General features: G+C 35.4%; 1 pseudogene; it reads right to left on the bottom strand.

Annotated features, from left to right (window-relative positions):
* Positions 1-62: 62 nt before the first annotated feature.
* On the bottom strand, positions 63-6,395 carry LOC120180641 (annotated as a pseudogene).
* Between the last annotated feature and the right edge of the window lie 11,929 nt (positions 6,396-18,324).

Raw genomic sequence — 18,324 nt, 5'->3', positions numbered from 1 at the left:
GATTACAGTGGTATTAGATCGATAATTGATCGGTTCGATATGGAACAATGTTTCAGAAGTACTTACCCGGTTTGAGATAACCGCTGCCTCTAATTAACGATTTGGTGGGACTGTGGCCTCTGTAGATAAGATGAGCTCACGCTGATACCATTTTCATCACCTATGACTTGCACTGCATAACTCGAAGACGGCGGGGACCAAACCGGAACAACTCCGCCATCCCTTTCTATCCTACCTCTACTGCTAGATGATTCTGCCGTGGAATCCTCAGCATTTCTCAACCCCATTGGGAAGTTAAGTTGCAACAACATGTTTTCGTTGTGTACTGTTTCTAGAATCCCTTGGTTTAATGTGTTTCTTTGTGGTTCTTGATTTATATTTATAGTTCTTGGAACTTCAGCTCTGCTTTCTTCTGCAGATGTTCAAAGAGAGGAAGAAGGTTCTTCGTGTTCACCTCTCAACAATGAAGAAGTCAAGCTAGGAACCATCTGATCCTGGTATCTCCGAGTTGTAGCTGAAGCATTGTTCCTTGCTGGTTCAAGGTTTTCCTCCATCTGTATGTCTTACGGAAACGCAAAAGGTGCTGACTCGGTAGAGTCTCCAAGGCCTTCCTCAGTTCCATTCTCAATTGCAGCTCTTGAAGCAGCTTCTAGTAGCCACATCTCTGAAAGTGCTTCTTCCAACCTAGATTTTGCATCATCTATTCCTACAATGGGCAGAGGGCAATTCGACCCGAGCTCAATTCCAGCAGCTTGGAGCACAGATTCAGGAGCATTCCATGGATGGTGAATCCAATCAGTTGGAAGTCTTGCAAGTTCCAGAAGCCACCGCCGGGCATATTCTCCATTTGGATCGAATTTGTAACCTTCAAACTGTAAAAATCTTAACTAGAAGAGAATGCACAAACTAGATTTCATACACTTCATGAAAGAGAAATAAAAACAATTGCAGCTAAACCTGTGGATTATCGATGCGGTCGAACTCACGACCATCTGGAAGAGTACTGGATATATACTGCCAACCGAGAGCATCGCTTTCTAAATCTGCATCCAAAAGGGTATCCCAAAAGTACTTTATACCCCATCTCCATGGAAGCTGCAAAACTTTAACAAAGAAACTTGAAACGACAACTCGAATTCGATCATGTAGCCAACCGGTGGCCCATAATTCTCTCATGCCGGCATAAACTAATGGATAACCAGTTCTACCTTGTCTCCATGCCTTGAAATAACCCTCATTGACAACCCAAGGGAAGAACTTAAGATGCCCAAGAAGAGGCTTTTTATGTCAGTAAGGATGGTTAAAACTCAAGTATCTTGAGTACTCTCTCAAACCAATTGATTTGAGAAACAAGTTTACACTCTCTTCACCAGCTTTATTCCCCTCGTTAGCCCATAAAACCTGCTTCATGTGGGCGAGATGAAAGACTTTTCGGACGCTAACCTCCTCAAAATGCAAATGGGGGGAAAGAAATGAGGTTGTTGCCTATCAGCTTTTAGTCTGTTCTTTGAGTATTCAAGTAAAGGTCCGTTAATCAATGTTGTCAAAGCCTTATCAGCGTTGCTCCATCCTGCTGACTAGGGTTGCACAAAAAATCTAAATATCCGATTTTGCGAAAAAAATATCCGAAATCGAATTTGAAAAAAACCGGTTTTTTTAACCGGATCGGATTTTTTTAAACCGGTTTGAAAAAAAAAACGGTTAAAAACCAGTTTTTATCCGGAAAAAAAACCCGGTCTGGGTTTAAAAAACTAGCCGTTAATATAGCCGTTGGGGGGGGGGGGTTTGTGACCGTTTTTGACCGTTTTTTTCTTTAAAAAATTACCATTTTACCACCCTAAGCATGTGTAAATAGGTTGTGGATGTATTTGGTTGATTACAACTTTCTCAAATCTTATTACACAATACCTAAACATCTCTCAAATCTTATTTTTGTAATTTTTTGTTCATCATGAGTAATACGACTGAATCTTCCGTCGGGGGAAACCTTAAAGTCGTGAGAGTGATCGAGCACACTCGAAACAAAGATATTTGGGATCACTACGATTTATGTGAGATGTCAAATGGCTCGAGGAGGGCGCGTTGTAAACTTTGTCTAAAGTTGCTTGCATCGGAAGGAAACACAACGTTGAAGAACCATTTGACAAAATCATGCAAGGCACTTCGCTCAAGATCGGATCCTAGTCAATCGAATCTTACACCGCAAGGTGGTGTTTTTGTTTACGACAACGAAAAATTACGAGAAGCGTTTACAAAGTTCGTGATTACAAAAGCATTGTCGTTCGACCACTTTGATGATAAAGATTTCACGACAACAATTCAACAACTAATGCAACCACGTTATACTCAAGTAAGTCGTACTACCCTTAGAAGAGATGCTATAAAAATGTGGCGTACGGCGAGGGAAAAAATGATTTTAGGATTTCAAGAACACCGTTATGGTGTGTCGCTTACATGTGACGTTTGGAGTTCCCCTCATAATACCGGAAATTCTTTTTTAGCCGTTACGTCACATTGGTTAGATCAAGATAATTGGCAAATGATGAAAAGAACAATCGCGTTTGAATTATTCGGTGAGCCGCATACCGGTGCTAATTTATTTACACTTTTAAAAAGGGTAATTTGTCTTTATAAATTAGAAAATAAAGTTTTTTCTATATCCTTTGATAATGCATCGAATAATACAAATGCGGTTCCAAGATTGAAAATATTACTTTCACCGATTTTAGACGGTGCATTTTTTCATACCCGTTGCGTTGCACACATAATTAATTTATCCGTGCAAGCCGGTTTGGAGGTTATTGAGCCGATTAGATTAGAATTTAAAACAATGATAAAATCGGTTCTTTGTAACAACAACAAAAGACTAAATGATTATAAACGATTTTGTAAGTCCGTTAATAAAAAAGCTTTGGGTCCTAATTTGGATTGTCCAACTCGTTGGAACTCAACTTAGATGATGATGCATACTGCCTTAAGGCAAAGGGAAACATTGCAAACATTTCACGATCGGCTTTTCGAGAGGGGTCATGTCCCAAACATTTATCCGGATTCGAGTTGGGAAACTATAGCCAAAATAACCGATTTGCTTGGGATTTTTAAAATGAAACAACTTTTTTTAAAAATTTATCCCTACTAGCCCGTTGGTTCTTAATCAAATATTTTTGTTGGCTACCCGACTAAATGACTTTGAATTTGAAACCGAAGTTTTTCAAGAAATTGACTTTGCAATGAAGGAAAAACTTTTAAAATATTTTAAGGAGATTCCCCCCATTTTTACTTGTGCCGCCGCTTTAAACCCAACGTTAAATGTTGACGGGGTTGAAACACTAATTGAATAAATTGCGTTTGCTTTTAATCTAACCGATGATGAACCCAACTTTGTCCAAAACCAAATAAATTATTTTAAAAAATGTTTTCGAGACATGTTTGCAATTTATTTAACTAAATACGGATCAAGTAGTGTAATACACGATCAAATGAGAATGAATGCAGAATCATCTAGTAGACGTCCAAGTAACATAAATTTGAATCTTTTTAACACTCTTGTAAATTCCCAATCCAAACGATCACGTACTACCACCCCAAGTAGCGAGTTAGGAAATTATATGTCATGCGATTTTCTATCAAAAATGACATTTGAAGAGTTTGAAAGTTTGAATATTTTGGCTTGGTGGAAAGAAAAGGAAGCACAATTTCCGATTCTAGCCGCCATGGCCCGTGATTTACTAACCGTCCAAGCTCCTACGGTAGCTTCGGAATCCGCTTTTTCTGTTAGTGGCAGGGATATATCGCAACGGAGATCAAGACTAAGTCCCGAGTCGGTGGAAGTATGCATTTGTTTAAAGGATTATTTGGATGGAGCGGCTCGTAAGCAACATATCACCACCCTAGAAGATGCAATTGATGCCGATTTGGAAGCAAACTTACACATTGAAGGAGTCGAACTTGGAATATCCCCTCCAAACGAAGAAGACGAAGATGATGAAGAAGAGATGGCAATGTAGTTTATTTTTAAACTTTATTTCAATTATCGTAAACTTTGTTTCAATTATCGAACTTGAAGTTTTTAAGTATTTGAATTTATCGAACTTGGAAGTTTTTAAGTATTTAAATTTATCAAACTTGGAAGTATTTAAGTATTTCAATTATCGTAAACTTTGTTGCAATTGATGACGATGTAATTTTAATAATATTAAAATCGGTTTTTTTATAACCGATTTTTAAAAAAAACCGGTTTTTTTAAAACCGAAACCGGTTACACCGGTTAGGATATCCGGCCCTCCAAACCAGTTAGAAACCGAACCGGTTATTTTATAAACCGATTCTTTTTCTATGAGAAAAAACCGGATCGGATAAAAACCGATCCGGATCGGATTGAAATCCGACTTCTGTGCAACCCTACTGGTGACCATGCTCGAGCTAAAAGTGCATTGCTTCCCTTCTCAGATTCGTCTTTGAACATCAATGGATCCACAGTGCAAGTTAACACATCACCTGTTAACACAGATTGAGCAATAAACATGTATAGTTTCAACAAGGATATGACATTCTAAGCAAAAAATGCCTCGAGCTGCTCCCCAGTTTCAAAATTTGATATTGTGGAAGTAATGCATCAATATCAAACGCATTAGCAATAGGGAAAAACTATATTTCACTCAAACTCGGATGAGCATATTTATACAGATATTTCAATTTTTCAAGTAGTTGGAGGGTCTTTGGGAGATTATATCTCCTACCCATATCCGATATGCATTGAACACCGAGGAAAAGAAGGGGCATTTTAATGGAGAATAACCTGAAACTATTCTTTTAGGTGGAAGAAGTGGAGCTTCAGGGTCAAAAGACATGTTAAGGCATTTTTCCCAGAAAGCAGAAAAAGTAGCGAAGGGGCATCCATTATCATCGGTTACATCCCAAGGTTCATAAAGTAAATCAGCATTGAAAGATCTCACTGTTACACCATGGGCTGTCAATATTTCCTTTGCTCGATGATCTCTAACCAGAGTTATAGGATCTGCAAACCAAAGAGCAAATTTCCTCTTAAAATGTGAAACTAGCTAGCATGTTAATGGACATTTCATATTTACTCAGAATTTGATGCTTAAATGGAACATACTCAGAAACCCAAAATTTCAGAAAGGGCCATTTATACAAGCTGATGGCAATTACTGAACAATCAGTCCACAAATATTATAAGAATCCATCTCTCCATTGATGCAAGCCCCATAAAAGCTCAAATATTATATATAATCATCTTTTTGTATAGAAACTGGCAAATAAAGAAACTAACAAATTAAAATTACAGGCAAGCTTGTAATGGAGATTCGGAGAGAAACACAAAATTTATACAACAGCTGATTGCAATCAGTGGACATCAATCACAATTATAATAATCTCTCTCTCTCTTGATGCAAGCCTAATAAGACTCAATTATTATACGTACAAACATAATCATCTTTTTGAATAGAAACTGGCAAACAAAGAAACTACCAATGAAAACCACTGACAAGCTTGCTAAAATTGAACAAACTGGGAAACCCAAAATTAGTGAACAATCCTTCAATCAATCACAATTATACGAAATTATCTCGCAATTGATGCAAGCCTCACAAAAGTCAATTATTAGTATACATCATCATAATTTAGTTTAATTTTCCAAGAAAAAAAAGGGATGGAAACTAACCATACAAATGATTGAAGAAGAGCTGAGTAGAACCAGTGGACTTAACAACCTCGAGAAGAGATGAAACACTATCAGATGATCTCTTTGAGATGAGATAAGTCCCAAGGCTCCTCAAAGAAGAATCGAGATGAGCCAAACTGTGTTTAAGCCACCATCGTGAAACCCTTCCGGGTTGATAATGGCCTTCTTCCTCATGTGCCCATATAAAAACTGCAAAAACAGGGCCTGCTCTAACACCCGTTATAAGTGCCGGATTATCTTCAGCTCTAAGATCCCTTCTAAACCAAACTATGCTACACATATCTCCCAATAACAAAAACCCAGATTTTATCTTCTATTAACTGTGTACTATAGGAGTGGGAATTCTTGGTTTCTGGGTAAAAATGTCATCTTTCTTACTTTTTGTCAACAAAAGGAGGTTTTAGCATTATTAATGGAGTATAATAGTGCAAATGAGTATTTATTTTGTGATTATTAATATCTTCATTATTTTTCCTTGAATATCTTCTATATATGAAACCTGAGAGAAGAGGATAGGCTAATGGAATTGGCGGATACACAACAAAACTAACGGGCAATTTGCAGTCACAACTTTTGTTGCCCTTTTTTCTTCTCTATCCTTTGCAAGAAAAACAAAAACGCACCCACCAACGCTATGAAAAAGTCCAATACATTGCTTAACATGTGTATCATATACATCAAAAGCCATTTTCTGAATAATAATATAAAAGAGATCTGAGAAAAAATGAAATTAATGATAAAGTGCTTAAAAAGATGCATTCCTGCTTGCAGTGTTTAATTTATGAAAAGAAAAACTGAATTGATTGCATCCGATTCTTTTAAAGAGGTGACGTGAATGATATTATCATCTCAATTTGAGATTGCATTGGAAGCTTTAGACATGGGAAGGGGACCAGATTGGTATTTACAGCTCTTCAACTGGCTATTCCTCTCCTTTCTTTTAGACCTTTTCTTCTTCATAGAAAAGCTAATGTTTATTTATGCTTTACTGTTAAAACTGATTTATGATGCTCATCCCCTGTTGTCCATGGATCGAGTTAGATCATGATCCGAATCTTTAGGTATACTAACCTTTTTGTCGGTCTACTATAAAAGTTTAAATTATTTGTTTAATATTAAAAATGAAACGTTTAGAAATATTTTTAAAGGTAAATATATATATATATATATATATTAGAGAAAATAACCTCAGTGACAAAAAATATCTTATAATATACGAATTTAACCAACTTTTTTTGGATTTGTCAAAATGACCAATAAATTCGCAACGCGAATATGTAAATCGCATTGCGATTTTCCAAATTCGTAACGCAATAGTCAAATTCGCAACGTGAAAGTCAAATTCGCAACTGAATTTCAAATTAGCAACGCGAATTTAATTTCGCAACAGGTTTTTGTTTCGCAACACAAATGTTTTGGGTATATAACAATGCAGCAGCAACAACTCATAACCTAAATCCCTAAATCGTAACTCATTCCATCTCCATCTATCGCTCTCTCCGGCGACATCCGTTCCTATATCCAACGACATCTTTCCCCATCTCTATTTTTTTTACATAATTTTATTTCTATATAATTTTTCAATGATTTCTCTCCCAAATTATCAACTATCAACTTAATAAAGGTATGTTTTTCTCTAAGTTAGTGATGATATCTAGTTTATAGCTCGTTTGTTTAGTAAATTAATTTACAATTTTTAGAATGAAATCATTTAATGTTGATCATGTTTGGATAAATTTGTGTTTTGGAGGGTCATGGGAGAATGTTCATGGTGTTTTACAATATGTGCATTTACCCATGAATCTTCAACTAAAACTGTCATTAAAAAAGTTAACTTATGAAACTCTAATATTACGTGTTGCAAAGAAATTGAATTTAGAGCCTCTAAGTGGATTTAGGCTATCTTATCTGAGAAAATGTAAAGTTTATTTGTTAACCGACAATGAAGATGTTGAACGATTCATTGCTTACATTAGTGTTTCGCAAGAAGATGATGTTACATTGTATGTTGTTGAACCTAGAAGTAGTGAAGTTGGGTCAGTAGCGGGTAGTAATCAACTAAGTTATTCAACCCAAAATTTAATGGTTCCACCACAATTTCATCACCAAGCAAATTTTGTTTCATCATATTTCCAATACCAAACACAATTTCAAAACCCACAACCTTTTCCTAATCCAAATCCCAATCCCAATCAACTTTCAGCACCAAATTCCGGTTTTCGTATGACCAGTTAGACGATTATGAGCCAACAGAAAAAATTGTGAGTACTAGTCAGTATTCGAAATTTGATCTTGGTCAATACCTGGACTTTGATCTTGGGGAATACTCGGATTTTGATGATGTGATGGAAGAAGAAATAGACCCTGCATGTAATGATTTTGATATTGGCCAATACCAAAATTTTGATGATGAAACAGTCGCTGCCGAGGAAGATGTTGTTGATGATAATGAGGAGGAAGTTACGACTGTGAATGAACATGTTGAACATCCATTCTATAATTCATATAACCCTAAAGAAGAAGAAGAATAAGTCCCCGAAGAAAGGAAAAAGAAGAAAATGCCACGGGAGTATAACTGGAATATGCCAGAATTACTTCAGATACCGGAAGAAGAGTTGGTAAAGATATCAGTTGATTGTTACATAAAAGTTATTCGTATCAAGAAAGATGATTGTTTTGATACAAAAGAAGACTTGAAGATAGCTTTGTATACGAAATGTGTGGAAGATGGCTATCAACTAAGAGTTAACAAATCAAGCAAAGATCATTTCGAAACAAGGTGTATGATTGACAAAAAATGTACGTGGCGTATGATTGCAAAGAGGATAAAAGATTGCGAAATGTTTCAAGTTAGGACTTTTATTGATAAACATACATGTTCAAGAACCCAAGTTTTTCTTCACCATAGACAGGCAAACAAAAAGGTGTTGGGTGGTTTTCTGGCTTAGTTAATGTTTTTGAATTGAAGGGTATATCGGGGACATGAAATTATGACTGGCATGAATGCTCAGTTCAAGATTAGTATCTCATATTCTCAAGTTTGGAGAGCCAAATGTTATGCCTTGGAATTGTTGAGGGGGTCGCCAGAAGCATCATTTGCCCAACTGCCGGCTTATTGTCACAATTTAAAGCTGAAAAATCCTGGGTCGGTAACTCATATCAAAATAGATAGAGATTGACGCTTTGAGTTGTTGTTTATCGCCATTGGTGCTGCAGTTAGTAAATAATTATAATTTTGTTGACTCATTTTTGTTAGTTGCATGCATTTCACATTTAAATGATTATATTTCTTGTGTATATGATTTTGTAGATTCGTTTGTTTATTACTTGCATGCGCCCAGTTATTATAGTTGATGGAGCACATTTGAAAGGTCTATACCTTGGAGTAAACTTATTAGCAGTTTCCATGGATGCTAACAATGGGATACTGCCAATAGCTTACGGGGTTGGCAAATTTGAAACCTCTGATTCATAGACATGGTTTATGGGGCATCTTAGGGATTATATAGGTCCTATTAGCAATCTGACAATCATATCCGATAGGGAAAACTCAATTGACAACGCTGTTAGAAGGTGTTTCACATATGCTTTTCATGGACTTTGTGGTGTTCATTTATATAGAAATCTAAAATCAAGGTCTGCTGCTATAAAAAATCACAAATGGACATACTGGAAGGCTGTAAAAGCTTATTGGGAAGTGGATTTTAATAAGTATATAAATTGTTTAAGACGTGTTTTGCCTCAATGTGCTCAAACACTAGAAGATATCGGGTTTGAAAGATGGTCAATAGTACATCAACTTGGAGCAACATATGGTTTTATGACGTCTAATAGTGTAGAATCAATCAACTCTCTAAGTCGTCATTCCCGAAAATTACCCATTACTATGTTAATGGAGTTTTTTCGAGCCTCTATTCAACAGTGGTACTACAAGAAAAGAAACCATGCAGGTATTATTTCTTTAAATTCGTAACTTATCATATATTTTACTAAGTATTATTTATTTAAATTTACAGGAACATTGGAACATCATGTTACACCATGGACTGAAAAATTATAACGAAACGTGTTGTGAAGTCAACGTCTTAGAGAGTTGAACCATGTTCAAACACTTTGTTTGAAGTATTGGATAATAACTTAAATGGGCTTATCGATCTAAATGCAAAGACGTGTAGTTGTAAGAAATGTCAAACATCTGGTTATCCGTGTGGTCATGTTATAAAAGTTGCTCTTCATCTAAACCAAGATGATTCAAGCGCATATGCTATGGATTGCTATACTACAGAAGTATATCGACAGACTTATGCCGAGATTGTCTACCCATGTCCACATCCTTCTGAGTGGGACATACCATATGACTTACAAACAGTTTTGCCACCAGTCATGGACAGCAGGCTACCTGTCCGACCAAAAAATCATGATCGTATACCGTCTAAAGGTGAAGAGAAGAGGATATCGACATGTAGTCAGTGCAAGGAAAGTGGTTATACAAGGTTGACCTATGGATCACCAATGCCAATGCAATCATCTTTTCCTCTACCAAAAAATGGATCCTCATCAAAATCCAAAGCTTATATGGTGTCAAGCCAAAGGAAATCAAAATCACAATCAAAATCAAAATCCCAATCACAATCGGCTTCACCTTTTGGGACTTAAATGCAAACGTTGTATTATGTGTATTTTATGTGTGAATGTATACATTTTCAGTTATACATTCATTAGTAACTTGAGTTTGAACATTGCTATGATCTATTCAGTTGTTATCATGTTGGGATTTTCTCTTGTGTTTGATTGCTTGGATAGTTGTTCTCTTGCTTCTTCAAGTTTCCTTAGCTTGTATTTATAGCTTGGAACGTGTTTGATTTTGTATATACCTTGATGTTGTATGTTGCGATCAACGCGAAAGTCAAATTCGCAATGCGAAATCGCAAACTGAATTTGACTTTCACGTTGTGAATTTGACTTTCGTGTTGCGAATTTGACTTTCGCGTTGCAAATTTGACTATCGCAACGCTTATTTCGCGTTGCAAATTTACCTTCAACAGGTCTTTTTTACCTTCAACATAATGCATATTGAAAATTAAACAACAAATCAATTAAACATTGTTGTGGGTACATTATTTGAACATTGTTATGGGTACATTATTTGGAAAAATAATGTTCCGAACTTTGTTAGAAATAACCATTTTTTATCGGATTAATTTCTTTTTTGTGGGTACATTATTTGAACATTGTTATGTATAAATTTGTTGTGTATGTATGTTTTGGTTTGATTATATTGTATGTATATTTTCATTCAGATTGGATGGGTTGTGTATAACAAAACAATCTATCTCTTCCATCTGAGTACTTTATTCCAACCATGTGACAAGTATTACAACCCCATCAACTCACAACTCAGCTTTGAACTCAATCAATATTGTCTTTTAGCTTGATGGTTCATAAAGCATGTTACTTGAATAGTATGAATCAATTATGCAATTTTCATGTTCAATTTAAAACTGTATTTCAAATTCATTTCATATATAATTGGAGTTTGAATTTAAATTTCAATTTGAGTTTGAATTTCAATATAAATTTCAGCTCCACTATAAATATTAGCCCAAGCCAATATGCATGTTATCATTGATTATTCCTAATTTCCATTGTTTTTTTTCAACTTTAAACGCGAGGGAAATCCCGACCATCATATTTTTTGGTCAACTTTAAAGCGTCAGAAACGTTTCGGGCGTATGATCTGGGTGGTATACGAGAAATGCAACAAATGGCAACTAAAAATCCCGATAATTGAGGGCTACAACTTGTAATAATAACAAAAATAATAAGTCCGAAATGCTTCTGAGTACCACCCAAATCATAAGTCCGAAATGCTTTCGATGCTCATCAAAATCCAAATCTCATATGGTGCCAAGCAAAAGGAAATCAAAATATACAACTTGAGTTTGAACATTGATATGATCTGTTCAATTGTTATCATGTTGGGATTTTCTCTTGTGTTTGATTTTTTGGATAGTTGTTCTCTTGCTTCTTTAAGTGTCCTTAGCTTGTATTTATAGCTTGGAATGTGTTTGATGTTGTATATACCTTGATGTTGTATGTTGCGATCAACGCGAAAGTCAATTTCACAACGCGAAAGTCAAATAAAAAATCGCGTTGCGAATTTGACTTTCGCGTTGCGAATTTGTACCTTCAACATGTCTTTTTTGCCTTCAAACATAATGCAGATTGAATTTTTTAGAAACAACAAATCAACTTTTACAAATCAATTAAACAAGCAAAAAAATAATTCTTATTTACAAATCAAATTAAACAAATCAACTTTTACTAATCAATTAATCAAAAAATAAATCTTATTTCCTCATCAATTAAACAAATCAACTTTCAATGTAAAATTCAATTAAACAAAGAAAAAAAAAGTGTACCCCAGACTGTTGTTTATGCACAAATACATTTCACGCAGCTCACTTCAGGATTAACCTGCAGAAACCAAACATTTGCTCAAACAACACTTTCTACACATCTAAAACCAACAAACAACAAATTACTCTAGGTACTTAACCAAATATTTTCAAACCAATTAAAGAGTATATATGTTAACAACACTTGCTCAAACTTAGCAATTGTTTATGTACAAATTTCAGCACGCAGATGCAGGTAGGCAGCGTCTCGCATATATCGATCTGGTCATATAATGCCGAAACCACAAGCCTACTGCAGCTCTATCTTTATCTGTGGGAGGTAGATACTATATACTTCCTATCGTCAAACGTTCCAAGCACAAGCATACGATAGGACCACAATCCCCTCTGGCTCCCTGTGTTTGTTGTGGCGCAATCTCATCTCTGATCATTGTAATTTTGAACTTCTTTGGCTTCTTGTTTCCAGAATTTGTCCAATAATCAATCGCATTCAAGTATTTAGCCAAATGATCGCTCCATCTCTTTGTAATAATATCTCTCAAATCAGATAATGGTATGTAATTCAACATGCTGTCATATACCATTGTCTTCAAGGATGGGATCTGAAGCTCGACGAGAAGCCAATGACGATTTTCCAAAACAGGGATAAACACTTGCAATCATAAATAATTGCGCACATCAAATAAAATTTATGAAAACCTTTAAAATATTCAAAAAATAAATACGAACCTTATCGACCTCCCACCACGCAGGATAAAGTTTAGCTTTTCCATTAGTCAACTTATATGAAGCATCTCTCTGATCCTTCAAGTGAGCTGTGTGAAAAGACGTCGGCATAATAGTCCATCGAGTACCTCTTTTCTTCAATTTCCTTATTATTAGAAGACGTGACACCCATGCATCAATATGTTATTTTATAAAAAAATAAATATATTAGTGAATTTATTAATAATTAAAAAAATTAATCAAAATGTAATATAAGAAGAATATAAGACTTACCACCTCTTTGAAATAGCCATTATCTTCAACCCCTAATAAAACACCCCGCCAAGACCGATCAAGAAACAAATGAATAGCATCGTCGATTTGACATAGGTCAGAATAACACCCCTTACTCCGCTCATGTAGATAAAAATCAATTGCGTCTTTGCCCAAAGGGTATTATCCGTAATTGTGTCCGGTAGTGTTTCCCTCTCCTGCTGAGGAATGGTACTGGCCGATAACACATACGAAAGCCAACTCGTATCCATTATATCGGGCACGCGAGGGGGTTTATCAATATATCGACATTTGACGCCATATGAATCGGGCTCTTGAACGGCGGGTGGGACCTCTTGAACGATGACAGGGGCCTCTTGAACGGTGGGAGGGGCTTCTTCGATGATGAGAGGGGCCTCTTGAACGATAGGAGGTGCCTCTTGAATGATGATAGGTGCATCGAGCTTCTTCTTACGGAGTCTTGGCACTAGTGGGGTGAACGGAGACGTAATGGCACGTGCACGACGTCTGATACGTAAACCCCGTCGTGCAAGAAAAACTTGACATAAGACATCTACCTTATCGGGCCGCTGAAAATAAATTAATACATAAATCAGTAAATAAATAATGCCAAAAAAAGGTTATTTGCATTTTTAGTATAGTATTAAACAAATTTACCTCATTGCGTAGAGTATGAACATCATTCTGCAACGATGAAACAATCTCGCGTAGAGCGGCAACCTCATCACGTAAAGCATATACCTCACCACGTAGTGCACCATTGTCATCGCGTAAAAAATCACCTCACCACGTAAAGATCGAACCTCATCACTCCATGCACCATTATCTTCACGTAAAGTACCTACCTCATAACGCAAAACACCGACCTCATCACGTAATTCCCCTAAATCATCCCATGGACGTGGAGAACAGAGAGATAAATGACGTGGCCTCTTTGTCGGTCGCCTATCATGATGTGATGGTGGAGAAGAGGCTCGATGATGTGATGGAGTAGGTGATGGTGGAGGTGGAGAAGAGGCTCGATCAGGCTATGGCTCCGGGTGTCGAGCTATAGAATCGGCCCAATCAGGTGATGGCTCTCGAAGTGGGGGGTGCTCATCATCCGTCCCATCAAAAAACCGCTTACTAGCTTGCCACCAATCAGTGGCAAGCTCAACCTCTGTGGGTGTCAGCCTCTGTAATGGATAGTTGCCCTCCTAACAATATAAAAGCTCAAATAAAGTTAAACTTGTACTAGTAATAACTTGTTTATATATACCATATATTATTTATGTGTTAACTTACATAATTCATCGTTGTATATGGGAGTAAATCTTCTCAATACAACATGCGGATCCTCTTCCAGGTAATAGCCCTAGGAATATCATTTGATCTTTTTATCGTATATGTCTGTATGCTGGGGAAAACCTCAAATATTTAAATCTACAAAACAATATAATACACAAACATTAGTAATTGTTAAATAATTAATTATAATTTTGGAAACATTATATAGAAATTCTTACCTTAAAGGCCCAAGTAAAGCCTATCAAAGTGTATTTAGAACCATCGCCCCGCAAACTTTTTCGGTCCTCAAAGGCAGACGACAACTTCTTCCAGGTAGCTTTCCATAGATATGAACCCCACGGAAACAAGTTCCATGCATTTAGGTCCTCGGAGATTGGTTATCTGCCCTCTTTGCCTAAAAAATGGGCATGCAAAAGTAATAAATGGCATACTCGGACAACATCAAGGTCATCCATCCGAGTAAAACCATCTTTATCAAATAATCTCTTCAAGTCGTCGACGTGTATACTCGGCTTCGACTTTGCCAGCTCAGGAAAAACCCGATATAACCATGATGGGCGGGCGATATGACTAGTGTACCGACCTACATCATCGTGTCCGAAGCGTAGACCGGTGATTAAGCAAAACTCCTCCTGCCCAAAACAAATATACGTCGGTGCCGGAGGAAAATGAAACCATATCTCCTCATCACCACGTTGTACCCCCTCGGGTAGATCGTTAGTCATGGTCTGAAGAAACAAATGTGTCAACATAGCATCTCCACCCGTATGTTGCACTTTCAGCCATGGCCCGAAGCAAGTATCCTCAATCAATTTTCTTTCTATAGGTGTAAGCATCGACGCAATTTTAGTGGCTAGGCTTAATTTATTCCTTAAGGTCAATGCAGCCGAAAAAAATTTCTATAAAAACAATAAACATACCAAGTTAGATATACCAAAAACTACAAATTATACACTATAAACATACATGATATTAAACAGTGAAAACAAAGCCAAATATGTTTCAAACTAGCACGGTATTCACTCAAGTCATTATTCCATCATAGTTCACAAAATGCATCAGATAACATTCCAGAAGTAAGCACTTATATAAACATTTAAAAGGACAACATATAGGTTTAGTGCAGGTTCAAGGACAACGTAAAGAGTAGTAGTTTATTCTTGAAACTTAAATTAGCAACACTGTGAAGTTAGTATTTGTCTTTGCTTTTTGGTTGAAGAAATGCAATTCATTCAAGTTTCAATTTGCAGAATAAAAGAAGTTTCTGAAACTTAAATTCGCAACTCGATTTTAGTTTCGCGTTGCGATTTTCATTTTCGTGTTGTGAATTTGGTGTTGCAATTTAGGGTTTCTTCAACAAAACAAAAAGACAAAACAAAGACAAATACTAACTTCACATGGTTAAAGACTAAACAGTTTAGCAGTATTGGCAGCAGCCGAATGAATTTAGCAATATCAGTGAAATGATTAATCTAATAATAATACAAAAATTTCAAAATAAAAATAATTAAAAAACTAACCCTCGGTGGTTGATTTTCCATTTCTGACCGTGAATGGTTGTGAGGGTTGCTCTGAGAGATGGAGATAGACAGATTTCGTCGGAAATGGGGATGAATTTCGTCAGAGATGGGGACGGATGTCGCCATAGAGAGTGAGAGATGGAGATGGGGTTGAGTTGTGCTTTAGGGTTTTAGGTTAGAGATGATTTGCAATAATACTGTTTACATTTGTGTTACGAAATTAATATTGTGTTTCGCGTAAAAACATTTGACTTTCGCGTTGCGAATTTGACTATCGCGTTGCGAATTTGACTTCTGTGTTGCGATTTACATATTCGCGTTGCCAAATTGGAAATTGGGTTGCGAAATTTGAGCTCGCGTTGCGAATTTGTTGGTCATTTTGGCAAATCCAAAAAAAGTTGGTTAAATTCGTATATTATAATGCATTTTTTGTTACTGAGGTTATTTTCTCTATATATTAACAACGTAATTTTTTTTGTACACAATGAGCATAAATAAAATTTAAGATGAATACAATCGGCAAAATAAATAATTAATCAAAAAAAATGAAATTCAAACAATTAGTAGATCCACAACTGTATATCAAATATATTCTTGTATCTAATACATATATAATGTTGGAGTAAAACCAGTTATTGGTAGGGTTGGGCATTTCATCATGACTCAATCTGATATAATATTATAATTATTCTTTATATGTTTAAGGATAATTATAATAATATATATTTCTAATTTTCTATATTATTTTTTCAATCAAATTATTGTTTTATCTAATAAAAATTATATATATTTATTTGGAGTCCTATTGGATGTGAGTTTTAACCTAAAAATTCAGGTTGATTTCGGATTGGATAAAATTCTTTTAAATCCAAATTAAATCGGATGTGAATGGAAGTATTTAATTTTCAAGTCAGATTTAAATAGATCAGAAATTTAACTTAACGCATGACCGTCCCTAGTAATCGGCCTAGGTGATGTTGAAATGCTAGTTTAATTGTATCCAACATATATGCAGGCAGGGAGAAAACACATGCCAAAGGAGCATGGTGTGGACGCCATGTGACGGTGGTCCGTCTCACTGTTTGTATGTTAGCTGCCATTGTCGATTGCCGTTAACGGTTGTGTTGATAAATCAGGCAAAGTAAACGAAAGAACACAAGAATTTTAACGAGGTTCGGCAATGTGCTTACGTCCTCGGTGCCTAGGCGGCGCTAGAAAATTTTTATTCAATGATAATAGGTTTAGATTACATCTCTATTTATAATAAAAAAATCCTGATATATTTATGAGCCATACCTTACAGGTTGATTAATGGTCCCCCGATCCCAGTCTTAACCCCCCACTCGTCAATTGAAAAATCCAAACAACGACAATAATAATTGGTTTTGCTTTAATCTCCATCTCTCATTTCGTATAAAATGATATATAAATATATGTATACTCGTAAATTAATTAAAAATCAAATAATTTTTTTAATAGAAATAATTAGTATCTAAAATTATAATAAAAATTTACAAATATCATTGTAAACTAAATACATAATTTAGACATTTTCTTATAGCATTGAACTAGTCGCTTTAGATCATACAATGACATACATTAAAAAGGTTAAAACCCCAGTCAAAAGACTCAAACAAAAAATATATATATAAACAAATCTGACTGCATTGGCAAACGAACTACAAGAGGAGATTAAACTATTAAAAGATCACAAAGAACCGTAAATCAGAGCCAAATGTCGTGAGAAACTATCCACGATCGCAAAATCGTGTATCTAAATTCAATCGGATGATCTATAACACAAAAAATCAACTAGATTACAAATAAACGTCATCTTAAAAAAAGTTGAACTAATTTATAAAAAACGATATAAACTCTAATAGAAAGAAAGGGGAAGGGGCTAGGGTTTATATTCCCCTTTTATATTTTTTTTTTCTCAAAAACAAATAATACTAAATTCAAACATTAAATAGTTAAAATATTATGCAAGTGTAAATTTTCATTCTAATGAGAGTAGCTAAGGAAACTTGAATTCAAAGGAACATTAGGTTAGGTGTCTCTTAGTTATCTTACTCTAACTTCTTTATTCATTTTAAAATCAATTTGTATTGTTAATTGTATTAGATATACATTAAGGCATAAATATAATTAAACAAATGAAAAAATATGTTTAAATTAAATATATATAAGGGGTGATCCAATTACACCAAGTGTACAGTTAAAAGTTTTACACATTTTCATGATAGTTGGATGAAATAAATAAAAAGTTGAGATTAATAATAAAAAATAAAAAAAATATTCACTAAAAAAACAAGAAATTAATCTCATATTTGTTGTTACTATAATTTTCAGCAACTAAACTTACCACGCATATTTGCTGTTACTAGAATTT

Source organism: Hibiscus syriacus, unplaced genomic scaffold (assembly GCF_006381635.1).
Source record: "Hibiscus syriacus cultivar Baekdansim isolate YM2019G1 unplaced genomic scaffold, ASM638163v2 tig00112498_pilon, whole genome shotgun sequence".
In the NCBI taxonomy this organism is placed as follows: Eukaryota; Viridiplantae; Streptophyta; class Magnoliopsida; order Malvales; family Malvaceae; genus Hibiscus; species Hibiscus syriacus.
The sequence above is the reverse complement of the archived record's forward strand: the minus strand, read 5'-3'. Positions and strand labels throughout refer to the sequence as shown.